The 11605-nt window shown below is 39.3% G+C and overlaps 1 protein-coding gene across 1 annotated transcript in view; it reads right to left on the reverse strand.

Moving 5' to 3' along the window:
• Positions 1-11605, reverse strand: part of CCDC85A (coiled-coil domain containing 85A) — a 161399-nt gene that overhangs the window by 136897 nt on the left and 12897 nt on the right.

Consider the following 11605-nt stretch of genomic DNA (forward strand, 5'->3'; position numbering starts at 1 on the left):
CAACCCTGGGCTATATGGTAGCATTATTATTCCAAAAAATGTTTAATGGAGATATATTAATACAATGTTGGCAGCTGTTTCTTTGGGGGGAAGGCTACCCTTAAGGTCTTAAATGTTCAAACGATCTTGTATGAAATGAGAGTGTTAGTAGATAAAGTTTGTTTTTATTATTTTACTATCCATACCTCACAAAGGTAAAAAGTTGGCAAGTCCAGGTTTATTCTCAGGTTTTATGTATCTATTTGTAAAATCCAAATTCTGGGACTACTGACTTCGATCGCCAGTCCAAGCCTCTTACTTGAGGGATATGCTATTTTGCCCGCAGAAGTTGTGTGCTAAAGGCCAGAGAGCAAGAAGGAGGCAAAGCCAATTCTATATCCAAATTTCTAGCTAGGCAGTGTGCCATCATGCCTTTTACAAAGTCAGTGCAATCTTGACCCCCAAAAGCAAGGGAAATAAAAGCAAGAATAAATGAATGGGACTACATCAAACTAAAAAGCTTCTGCAGGGCAAAAGAAACCCTCAACAAGAGACATTCAACCAAATATTTGCAAACAATACCCCCAATGGGGGGCTAATATCCAAAATACATGAAGAACTCATACAACACAAGAGCAACAACAAAATCTGATTACAAAATGGGCAGAAAAGCTGAATAGACACTATTCCAGGGAAGACATATATATGGCCAACGGATACATGGAAAAAATGCTCAACATTACTAACTATTAGGGAAATGCAAATCAAAACCACAGTAAGATACCACCTCAAACCTGTCAGAATAGCTATTACCAGTAAGACAAGAAGTATTGGAGAGGATGTGGAGAAAAGGGAACCCTTGTACACTGCTGGTGGGAATGTAAACTGGTACAACCACTATGGAAAAAAGAATAAAGGTTCCTCAAAAATTTAAGGATAAAGCTACTATATGACCTAGCATTCCCTCTTCTGGGTATCTACCTGAAATACTTGAAAATCCTTATTCATAGAGCATGCCCCTACGTTCATCATAGTACTATTAACAATAGCTAAGACATGGAAACAACCCAATTGTCCTTTGACTGGTCACTGGCTAACGTTGTGGTACATATATACAATGGAATACTACTTAGCCTTAAAAAAGATAAAATAACATCCTTCCATGTTATTGTGAATGGTGATAAGAGTATTATCCTATGTGAATAAGTCAGAAGGAAAAAGATAAGAACTGGATAATTTCACTCATATGTGAGATATAAAAACAAACAAACAAATGAACAAACAAAACCGAAACAAACTCAGATATAGACAATAGAAGGGTGGTTACCAAAGGGAAAGGGGGGAGGCAGGAATGGAGAGGGTAAAGGGGGTCAAATACATGGTGATGGAAGGAGCTACACAATGGTAGTGAGCACACAATGTACTATACAGATGTTGTGTTATAAAGTGTTTTCCTGAAATTTGCTATTAACCAAAGTTACCCCAATAACTAAAAATATAAAAATAAGTTAGTTCATCATACTATTTTTTGAACTCCATGAAAAAATTATATTTTAAACTATTTTAAGATAATTTTAGATACATATCACTTTTATTCACAATTAAAATAGAATTTGACTGAAGGAGGTTTATAAAATTGCTTCATTGCTTTACAGCCATAAATAAAGCTTGGATGCCAAATGCCAATTTAAGGATGGGTATCTACATATTGCTTTAACATATGGGTGAAATTCCACAGACACCTACAAAATAAGAATACTTTGTGAATAGGTTTCAGTCTAGCTCTTTTGTAAATGAATGCCTATTATATAACTTGGCTGTGTAGATTCTGGCACGAATAACGTTTCCATCAAAGACAGATTTATGTGGTAGGCCAATAAACCCCAATGTGGGCAATTTTGAGATTGCAACAGGAAAAAGACAAAGAAATTTAGGGTAAAAACAATTTTAGGAAAAGAAGTATTGAAGTATTGATCTCCATTTTTTTCTCCCCCGCCTTTTTATTGAATTTATTGGGGTGACACTGGTTAACAAAATTATACAGGTTTTAGGTGCACAATTCTACAACACACCATCCATACACTCTATTGTGTGTTCACCACTCCAAGTCAAGTCTGGGACACTAAAAATAAGCATTATTCAAACCTTTTGAGAAACCTGATTCCAAACTGTTTCTCATGAAAATCTCTATAACTGGGGGAGCTAATCATGGCAAACCACGTGGATAATGTTTATTTCTAGACTTCTAATTGAGCATAGTTGTAAATGTGCTCTCTATCAAAGTACCCTCACATATAAAATAAGCAGCTAAATTCAGCAGTCCCCCACCCTCCCAGCTCCACAGCCAGGACAATTCTGGTTGGCTCCTATAGCAATGATGGGAACTGTCCTGCCAATCAACATAAGATAGGTCCCCACTGACAACATCACTGCCAAACAGACCGATCCTTTGAAGTTCTTCATGGCACTGCCCCCCTCACACTGCCTATACCTGCCATTTTCATTCTCTCTCTCACTCACTCTAAGTTGTCTCTTAGCTCACTTTCCTGTTAGTTGTCATTAGTCATATCTGCAGATGATGGATTAGTCACGTGCCTTTCAGGGTATTATATTCTGTTTGGGTAAATGGTGAATTGGCACTTGCTGTCTAGGGAAATAAAAGAGATGCTGAATTAATGAGCATGGTTAATTTGAATTCTCAAGAGTGGCTCAACAAACCAGGCTGCTTTGAACAGAAATCTGCAACTCAGATATTCTGACCTTTTAAATGCCATCAAAAGTGTAATGTAAGTATACTTTACTTCTGCTACGGTAGCATAAATCAGAAAAACTGGCTTAATTAGTTTTGTTTGCAGTAGCTGAGTTATTAAAAAATACAAGTCCTTAAGAGCAGTTGGTGTTGCCATCTGGCCCATCCCTTTGCTGCTGGTCTCTTTCCCTTCTGTTTCTTGCCGTCCAGAAGCTGACACCTCTCCAGACATACGGCATTTGGGCTGTTATTACAAGTGGATGTGTGAGGACAGGACTAAGGTCAGTCCACCTTCACAAAAAACATTTACCTAGAAGGAATGTGGCCTCGGAGTGGGGAGAGTCTATGTGGAAAGAAACGAGTAGTAAGGTTGTTGGCCTCTCAGGCAAGGGGCAAGAATACTTCTAATAATGCATCCGAGCAGCTGTCCATCAGCTGTGAACTGTGCACCCCAACTGGCCTAACCACAAGTTCCCAGATCCAAGCTCCTAAATCACCAGGTCTTCTAAGCCATAGTCTATTGACGTTCTTCTTGTCCCACTCTCATCATTTCAGGTCTCTGGTTCTTCGGAATTTCCAACAGGAAAGGGTAAAGGAAGTTTCTGTATTCCACTTAGAGTTTTACTAAACACTAGAGGCCCGGTACATGAATTTGTGCACGGGTGGCGTCCCTCGGCCTGGCAGGGGATTGAGGCCAGCCAGCTGGGGTGAGGGACCACGGGAGGTTGGCCAGCCATGGGAGGTTGGCCGTGGGAGCGCACTGACCACCAGGGGGCAGCTCCTACATCAGCGTCTGCCCCCTGGTGGTCAGTTCACGTCATAGCTACAGGCCAGTCATCTGGTCGTCCAGTTGTAAGGTCACTTAGGCTTTTATATATATTGATTATCCCTTCTTCAGTGGCCTCCGGGTTTAGAAGCTTAAATGTCTTCCTTATAACACTGATTCCATGCCTTGGGAGTCAGCTTGATTCTAGTCCTCTAGTCACTTGGCAATTGGCCTTGTGAATTTCTCTGGAAACCAATTTCCTCAATCAGAAAATGGGAAAGTTGAACTGGATAAAATGTAGAGTACTTTACAGATTGAAGTTCTATGATTCTGTGACTTCTTGAACTAAATACAACTACAGTGTCCTCTTTCTATTTGTTAGTATTAAAATCTATTCTCAGTTAACTGAACTAATAAAATATAGACACACATGCATGTAAATATTTACCACTAATTGTTTTTTTTTCCTACTGATAAAAAGCACACACCATGTTCCAAGTGCAATTCATGCTTCTAACCATTTTTGAACCAGTTAGCAATTATGGACACTCAGGAAGCTGTAGTTACACACAACCCAGATCAGGGATTTCCCCTGAAATCCAAAGAACCCCTCAATTTTGGAAGAAAGATGAGAAGACCTTTCAGTTTCCTTTGCAACCATGGCTAGAAGACAAAATTCTCCTTTTAAAGTAATGATAAATACACCTGACTAGAAAAGCCAATTCATTCAGGAAGCATCAGAGAACACCTTTGACTTCTTGGTCATAGAAAGTTCACCAAAACATTTATGCCTCAACCGTAGCAGCAGGCATACGTGGTGCTACAAAGGTTTTGTTTGCAAGATTTTAAAACGTAGGAATTCATAGTACTTTATGTAGCTGAAAATAAAAGTGAAAGGGTTTTTTAAAGGTCATTCAATATCTTCAAATTCAATGTATTTAATGTTCTATTAAACACTGAATAGTGTGTGTGTGTGTGTGTGTGTGTGTGTGTGTGTATAGAAAGCTTGAATAATTAAATCACTCTTTTGAGCAATCACCAAACCCAACCTTTGTGCCTGACATTTCTGTCTCATAGAAAAGCCTACAGAAGGCCTAAATAACTGAGGATATAAAAAACACTAATAACTATTATTCCGGAGGTTGTTATCTGGTAAGTGACTGTGTGCCTGCTTTCACTCCAGGCCCATGACCAGGTCCCAAGACCTGCTGTACCCTTCCATAATGATTCAGGTACAGAAGCTCTGCTCTGTAATACATAACTCTCTGTTACATGAAAACTGTAAATGATTCAACCAGATGTGAATAACCCAGTTACTGCCTTTTATCTCAGGGAGGACAAACTGGTATTGCCTTTATAAGGACGATAATGCAACCTGCTGTTTCTCTGCCACTTTCCCTTTTCTAAATCCCTCTCTGCCACTGCCTGGCTGTGGCTTAAGGATCCTCTTTCTCAGAAAGAGCAGCCATTCTTCCTACTGGAGGCTCCTGAAGGGCGCTCTCAAGAGGAGGTGATTATGTCAGGCGCCGCAGTAACCTGAACCTCGCCGTTTCGCAGATTAGACAGAGACACTTCTAACTTAGAGCTGAGATTTCGTATCTTTATTCTCAAGTGTCCCATGGTCTATTCTTGAAATGGAATCTCCAATTTCCTAGAATTCTTGCAATTCAGCCTATTTCAGAACTTGAAATTATTCTCAGTGTTTCCCAGAGTAAAATTCAAAATAATTTTTTTTTCTTAAGTGTGCACAAATGCTTGTCCTAAACATTATGTATTAAAGTACTATTAAGAGCAACCTGGCTGAGTCAGAGTACCTAAGAAGCAAATACTTCCGAGTTTGTTTAGAAAGATCTCGATTCTCTGAAGCATAGTCAAGACCCCCAAAATAAGCAAAAATGAACCTTAGAAAGCCACAATAATTACAAATGCATGGCACATGGGCCAGGCACTAAAGCTCATGCACTTCATTCATATAAGGACACTTCAAGACCCTTCACTCTTATTTTAAAGAGTTCTCATGAGTATGGTTTTTCACTCTCCTGAGGTATGACCAGCCATTAGCAACAGCAGAACAGAATTTAGAAACAATGAGAAAATGAGTTAAGTCAGGCCAGCTGAGGATAGCAAGGAATACCGCTAACAATAGACTGGGACTTGAAGTGACTTAAAATCTATTATTTTAAAATAGACATGGTGGGAGGAGAGAATAACCACCCAGGGCCCTTTAATGTAGGAACTCACAGCTCTATCTAGCATAGGAAGCCCTGGGGTCTCTAAGCATCAGGAGTGCCTAAAATCTGAGACAGTTTAGAACCTAAGGTCATAAATTTCAGTCGGAAAGACACCATCAAGCATACATTGACCCAATGGTGATACACAAGTACAACCTTACCCTTTTTTTTTAACTTCAGCAAAATATGGCTTCACACTCTTATTTCAGACCAACAGAGCTTGACTGAGATCCCTACCCGTGGTCGGCAAACTGTGGCTCGCGAGCCACATGCGGCTCTTTGGCCCCTTGATTGTGGCTCTTCCTAAGCCTTAGGAGTACCCTAATTAAGTTAATAACAATGTACCTACCTATATAGTTTAAGTTTAAAAAAATTTGGCTCTCAAAAGAAATTTCAATCGTTGTACTGTTGATATTTGGCTCTGTTGACTAATGAGTTTGCCGACCACTGCAGACCAACGCATCCAGAATAATCTATCATTACTATGAGTAAATGCATAACCTTATAGCAAATCACTGTATCTGCACTCATTTGACACTTGTGAAGTTATCTCATGAAGTAGAATACTCGCCCTAACTTTTCACTTCCCCTGTGCTTCATTCTAAATTCTTTCTATTAAAAAGATAAATGCATCACTAATTCAATAATCATACTTTTTCTATTGTATCTTCTGGAAAGTTGCAGTAAATAGGAAAGTACAAACATCTAATTGATTTCAGTTGGATCCAAATGACACAACCATAATCAGCTGAAAGGGATTCTGGTTGACCACAGCAACAACTAGCTTAGTGGCTGGATGCATTTGGACATTTGTTTGACTAAACAGTCAGTCAACTGAATGTTTGACATTGTTCAGATGCAATATTAAAGCTAATAAAATATACATGTACATGCACATATACATAACAGTATAGATATAGAAAATCTCCTTTGGAGAAAGATGAAAAGGATCCCCTAGAGTTAAAGAATGTGTCTCGTTTTGTGCTGTTATTACCGTGGAGTTGAAAACCTGACATTCTACTAGAAAATTCCTTTCCAAGCCATCTGGGCTTTACAGTAATAGTTTGACTCTCAGATATAGTTTAAGAAATTTCAAAATATTCCCAATAGTAAGTTTTTATGTCATTAAATAAAAATGTAATCTAATACATTCTTACGATAAATGCAATGTGCACACACAAGTATGGTACAATAATTGATTCTATTTTTCAAAACATCTTAAATTGACGTCGTATCAAAGTGGATATAAGGCTACCAAGTTACCATATTAAAGTTTGAAGATCAAAAACTATTATCTAATTTTTTAACCATTTCCATCTCAGTTCACACAATAGAAAATATGCTCAGAGACCCTCAATTAAATCAGTTCTGGTATACTGTAACCATTGAAATTTTTCTCCCAAGAGATATTCAATTTCTGTTGTCCAAATTCATTCATAGGGATGCTATGGCTTTTTCTAAGCAAAATATAAGATTAATGAGAGCAATTATTCATGCTATACTGCAGCACTATTTACAGATGACCTTGCTTCAGAAAATTCTGCTGGGCTTCTCCACACACGGATTCTTACCCCTCCATAAACGAGGCTATTTTGTGTTATCAGCATTTTTGTTCACTCATTAATAACCTCAACAGAGAATAAGGAGCAGCCCTAAGACCCAGGGTAAAACCTATAAACTGGGAAACAGGCATTCACATTGCAGACGCTGTGTGATCTACATGCACCACTGGTATCCACCGGAAATGGGTTAGAAACTCACGTTCTCCCTTTTCCATCCGGATGCAAAGGCTTTAAAAAGTAATCTCGAACTATTCATATACCAGGGTTTCCCAAAATTAGCCTAATAAGTCCACCCGCCCCAAACTCAAATTTTCAAAACATAGCCCCCCAAAGTGCATTATAATACAGCCTTGCTCTGGGGTGGGAGGGGTGAAGTCTTACAGTACCTGCTGGGGTCAGTCCTTCTCAGTCCTGGAGTTCATTTCAGCAAAAAAGGGAAAAGTTAACTTTCTTCTCCCCAGGAGGCTTGTGTGTTTGTGAGCTTCACCCACACCAACCATCTTAAAAAGCCTGGGGCAACAGGCTTCACCTGAGGAGTTCATTTTGCAACGTGCCCAGGCCCAGTGCCAGACCAAGTCAATCTGCATTTGAGTGTGGGGCCCAGGCACAGGTGTTTTTTCACAGCTACCACAGTGATTTTAATCTGCAGCCAGATTGGAAAACTCGGCTCCAAAGCAGTGATTCTGGATCAGGGGCAATTCTGCCCACACCCGGGGAACATTTGGCCGGGTCTGGGGACATTTTAATTAGTCACACCTGGGGGTGGTTCATGGGTACAGCCCAGGTTGCTGCTAAATCTCCTACAACACACAAAACGACCCCTCAAAACAAAGATTTCCATGGTCCCAAATGTGACCAGTGCTGCTGCTGAGAAACTGCTGCTCTAGAGGAAGAGTTGGTGGGAGAAACAGCACGCTCTTTCTATCTCTAGAGATACTCGCATGAAAGAGGAAAAGAGGCGGTAAGAAGCTTTCAGGAGGAAGACTCGCAACCCTGACACTCCGTCCTGCAAGGCCAAATGAACTGACCTTGTCTAAGATAAGTGAATAATGCCCTGTGTGTGCTCTCATTAGCTAGGTGATGTCGAAGGAGGGTATGAAGCTATTGCTCACTGGAACCTGCCCTCAAATGTCAAATTAATGATAACTGAACAATACTTTCAGGAGAAAGAAGATAAAAAATAAAATAAGGAGTAATGTTTCTTCTACGAATTTTTTCTCAGTTGCTGATAACCAGAAATATGTGCTTCTAGAATTAAAATAAAATTCTTGTTATTATTTTTTGACTGGGTTCATAATGTCCCAGAGGTGGACTACTTGTAAAGAAAGGCCTGATGATCAGAATCATCCCTGTCTGGAAGGTTAACAATAAAACAGCTATTGCTGCTGAAAGAACCTGAATCATCCATGGCATCCATGACCTGAGCGAAAACGTTTTCTGTTAAAAAGCAAAGATCTGCCAGCTGATAACTGGAAGCAAAAGCCCTTGGTCTCCTTGTGAAAGGGAACACTTTCACCTAAAAAAAGTTTAATCCAACCTTGGATTTCAATGGAGTCAGGTAAACGAATCCCCCATTCTCAAGGAGGCTATCAGTTTGTGTACATTTATAGGTAGAAGTGGCTATTCAATTACTTGATTTACAAATCTGGAATACAGCAAGTAACTTGAATGAATAGACAAATGCCTTAATGTCTAGATGTGATAAGTATTGAATCTGCTTCATCTTTGCAAATGGAACTCTCTACAAATTGAAAACAAATAGTTGAATAATAACTTCTAAACAAGTAAATGCATTCATGAGCATTTTGTTCAATTTACAGATTTTTTTTCCTGTGGCTTTTTTTTTTTTTGGTCTTTGCTTTTGAATCAGCTACTAATTGAAAAGTGGCTATATAGCCTTAGATATTTTTAAGAGAAAACTGCCTAAAATTTGTCTTTGCATCCAGTTGGAAATTAAGCCAACTGTTTTAACCAAAGGAAACTCTTGGAGGTCAAGCTCATCTACTAATTAATCCAATAGCTTGCCACTGAAGGCACAAGAAGAGTTAAAGATGCTCAAGGCACAGTCAACTAAAGCAATTGTTTTCACTAACGTTCCCTCCATGTATATACTGTGTCTTCTTGGACGGATGTATATTCTTACAAGTAGGACAATATCCCACCATCTCTGTTTCATTCTGCCGTATAATGCAGACACTTCCACCTACTCTCACCTCCTTTCTGTTCATAATAAAAGCATGCAAGTGCTCATCCAAAACACTCGGCTCTCACACCAACTGCAACAGAATGACTCTGTAAGTGACTTGGCAAATCTGCAATTTGAGATTAAACTTGCTACTGGTTCCTATCTGTTTATAAACCAATGACTCAAGCAACGTGTGTGGTGATTTGTAAGTATAAAAGATCATGTCTTACCATCCATATCAAAAATTAATTTGTAACAGCAGGATAAATACAAGCTGCCAGTGCCTTGTTTATAGACTGATGATCCATGAACATTGTGCCACTTCATTTTCCAATTAATTACTGAACTAAAAACATAATGCAAATGTGCTACAAATATACCTTGGTGAGGATATCAACTGTCAAAAGATTTGTCACTTTAGGATGAGAAAAGAAGTAAACACACAAAAATTAAATATAGTGACATTCTAAATGACACATCAAATTTTTAACTAGATAAAATGGCTACATTTTAAAAATCATTTGCCTGACCCACGATGTTTAACTGAATCCAGGCAACAGTAAGCCATGATGTAATGTCATCCTTCTCTAGAGACAAACCTTACTTTATGCCAGGCATCGTTTAACAGTCGCACCTAAAAACTTTTCTTGTACACTAAATCGTACATTGATTAAACTCAATGAGTTCTTTACTTTAAAAAGTCATTTTATAGAGAGAATAGTTGTGTAAGTTAACCACCTGCCCCTAAGTATTTTTTTTGTTCAACATACATTTTCCTTAAAACAGTGCACATCATTTACTTTTCATGTTCATCAAAAAGTAATCAAGAAATGGAAAAGCCATTAACGTCACCTTCCTGTTAATCCATTACCCCCTGAAGACAAGCTTCATGTCAGTGAGGTAACCTTGGTAGTAACACAACCGAAATATCTTTCTCGATGACTTTCATCCCCGTGAGAGCTGCACAGCCAAGGCTGCCCTCAGCATCGAGGCAGCCTCTCTGCCTCTCCTGGAAAGAGTGAGTGACGTGCAGTGAACTTAAAAGCCCCAGCCAGCCAGGAGGCCTCTACACAACGGGAGAATTGGCTTCTCCCTGTCTCCATCTCCCAACACAAACCACCAACCATCCGACCTTTCCCACCCTTTCTAGTTCCACCTGTGTTTAAGAGAACATTGGATGCATTAGAAGCCAAGCTTCAGGAGTCAATTTTCAGCACTACAAGAAAAGGATTAGGATGAAATGGAATCCAACAGGTAAATCCTCAAGTACAACATTGAAAATTTACCCCATTGTGTTGCTGCTAAAATTGGAAGCCACCACAGCTCAAAGCTGACTGCCACTGACTCCTGAGCAGCTTTCAAATAGAGTGAGAAACCTCAGATATTTTGAATGAAAAGAGCCCACAGTTCATAAAACCAATCATTTTAGTTCCAACTCAACCATAAGTAACATAACAGGATGGTAAGGGGTTTTTCATTTGTTTTTTGAAGAAATTATTTTTTTCCCCTCTCGAGTTCAAGGTGGTTTCAGAACCAAGATGCAGAAAATTAAACCTCTTCCAACGGTTTAAAAACTTGGGTTTAGAGCCACCTCAGCAAATGCAGTGCATATTATGCTGTGGAAACCAAAGGAGTGTCCAAACACATCTGTACATTTTTTTAAAGGAACATTTAGACAACCGAAAAATATTTCTCATGTTAAAGTCAAAGAGTGTGCTATTTAGAATACGTTTCAGGGAGTTTGGTTGGGAGGGTTGGGTGGTTTTGAGTGAGTAGAGAAGGGAATCATTTGACACATTTTAGATGCAAAGTAAAATCACATATTCATGCAAAGGCCCCCAACACCATAAAAAAAAAAATCTTCAAGGTCAAGTAAGGCATATTTATAGGCATTCAGGCAACCCAGCATCAAGCCTGTTTAGGGACACCATATTTCCTTTTAAATGATATTGGTTTTCATAATAAATTATATATATATATATATATATATATATATGAACCAGCAACCAGAATGCCTAACGACCAGTGGCTATGACGCCCACTGTGGCTACCGGGCCGATGGGGGGGGGATGGGGCCGAGGGCCAACCTCCCACGGCCCTTCCCCCCCCGCCTCCTGCGGGTGGGCCGCTGCC

The sequence above is a fragment of the Myotis lucifugus genome, unplaced genomic scaffold, assembly GCF_000147115.1.
Source record: "Myotis lucifugus unplaced genomic scaffold, Myoluc2.0 scaffold_6, whole genome shotgun sequence".
Taxonomy (NCBI): domain Eukaryota; kingdom Metazoa; phylum Chordata; class Mammalia; order Chiroptera; family Vespertilionidae; genus Myotis; species Myotis lucifugus.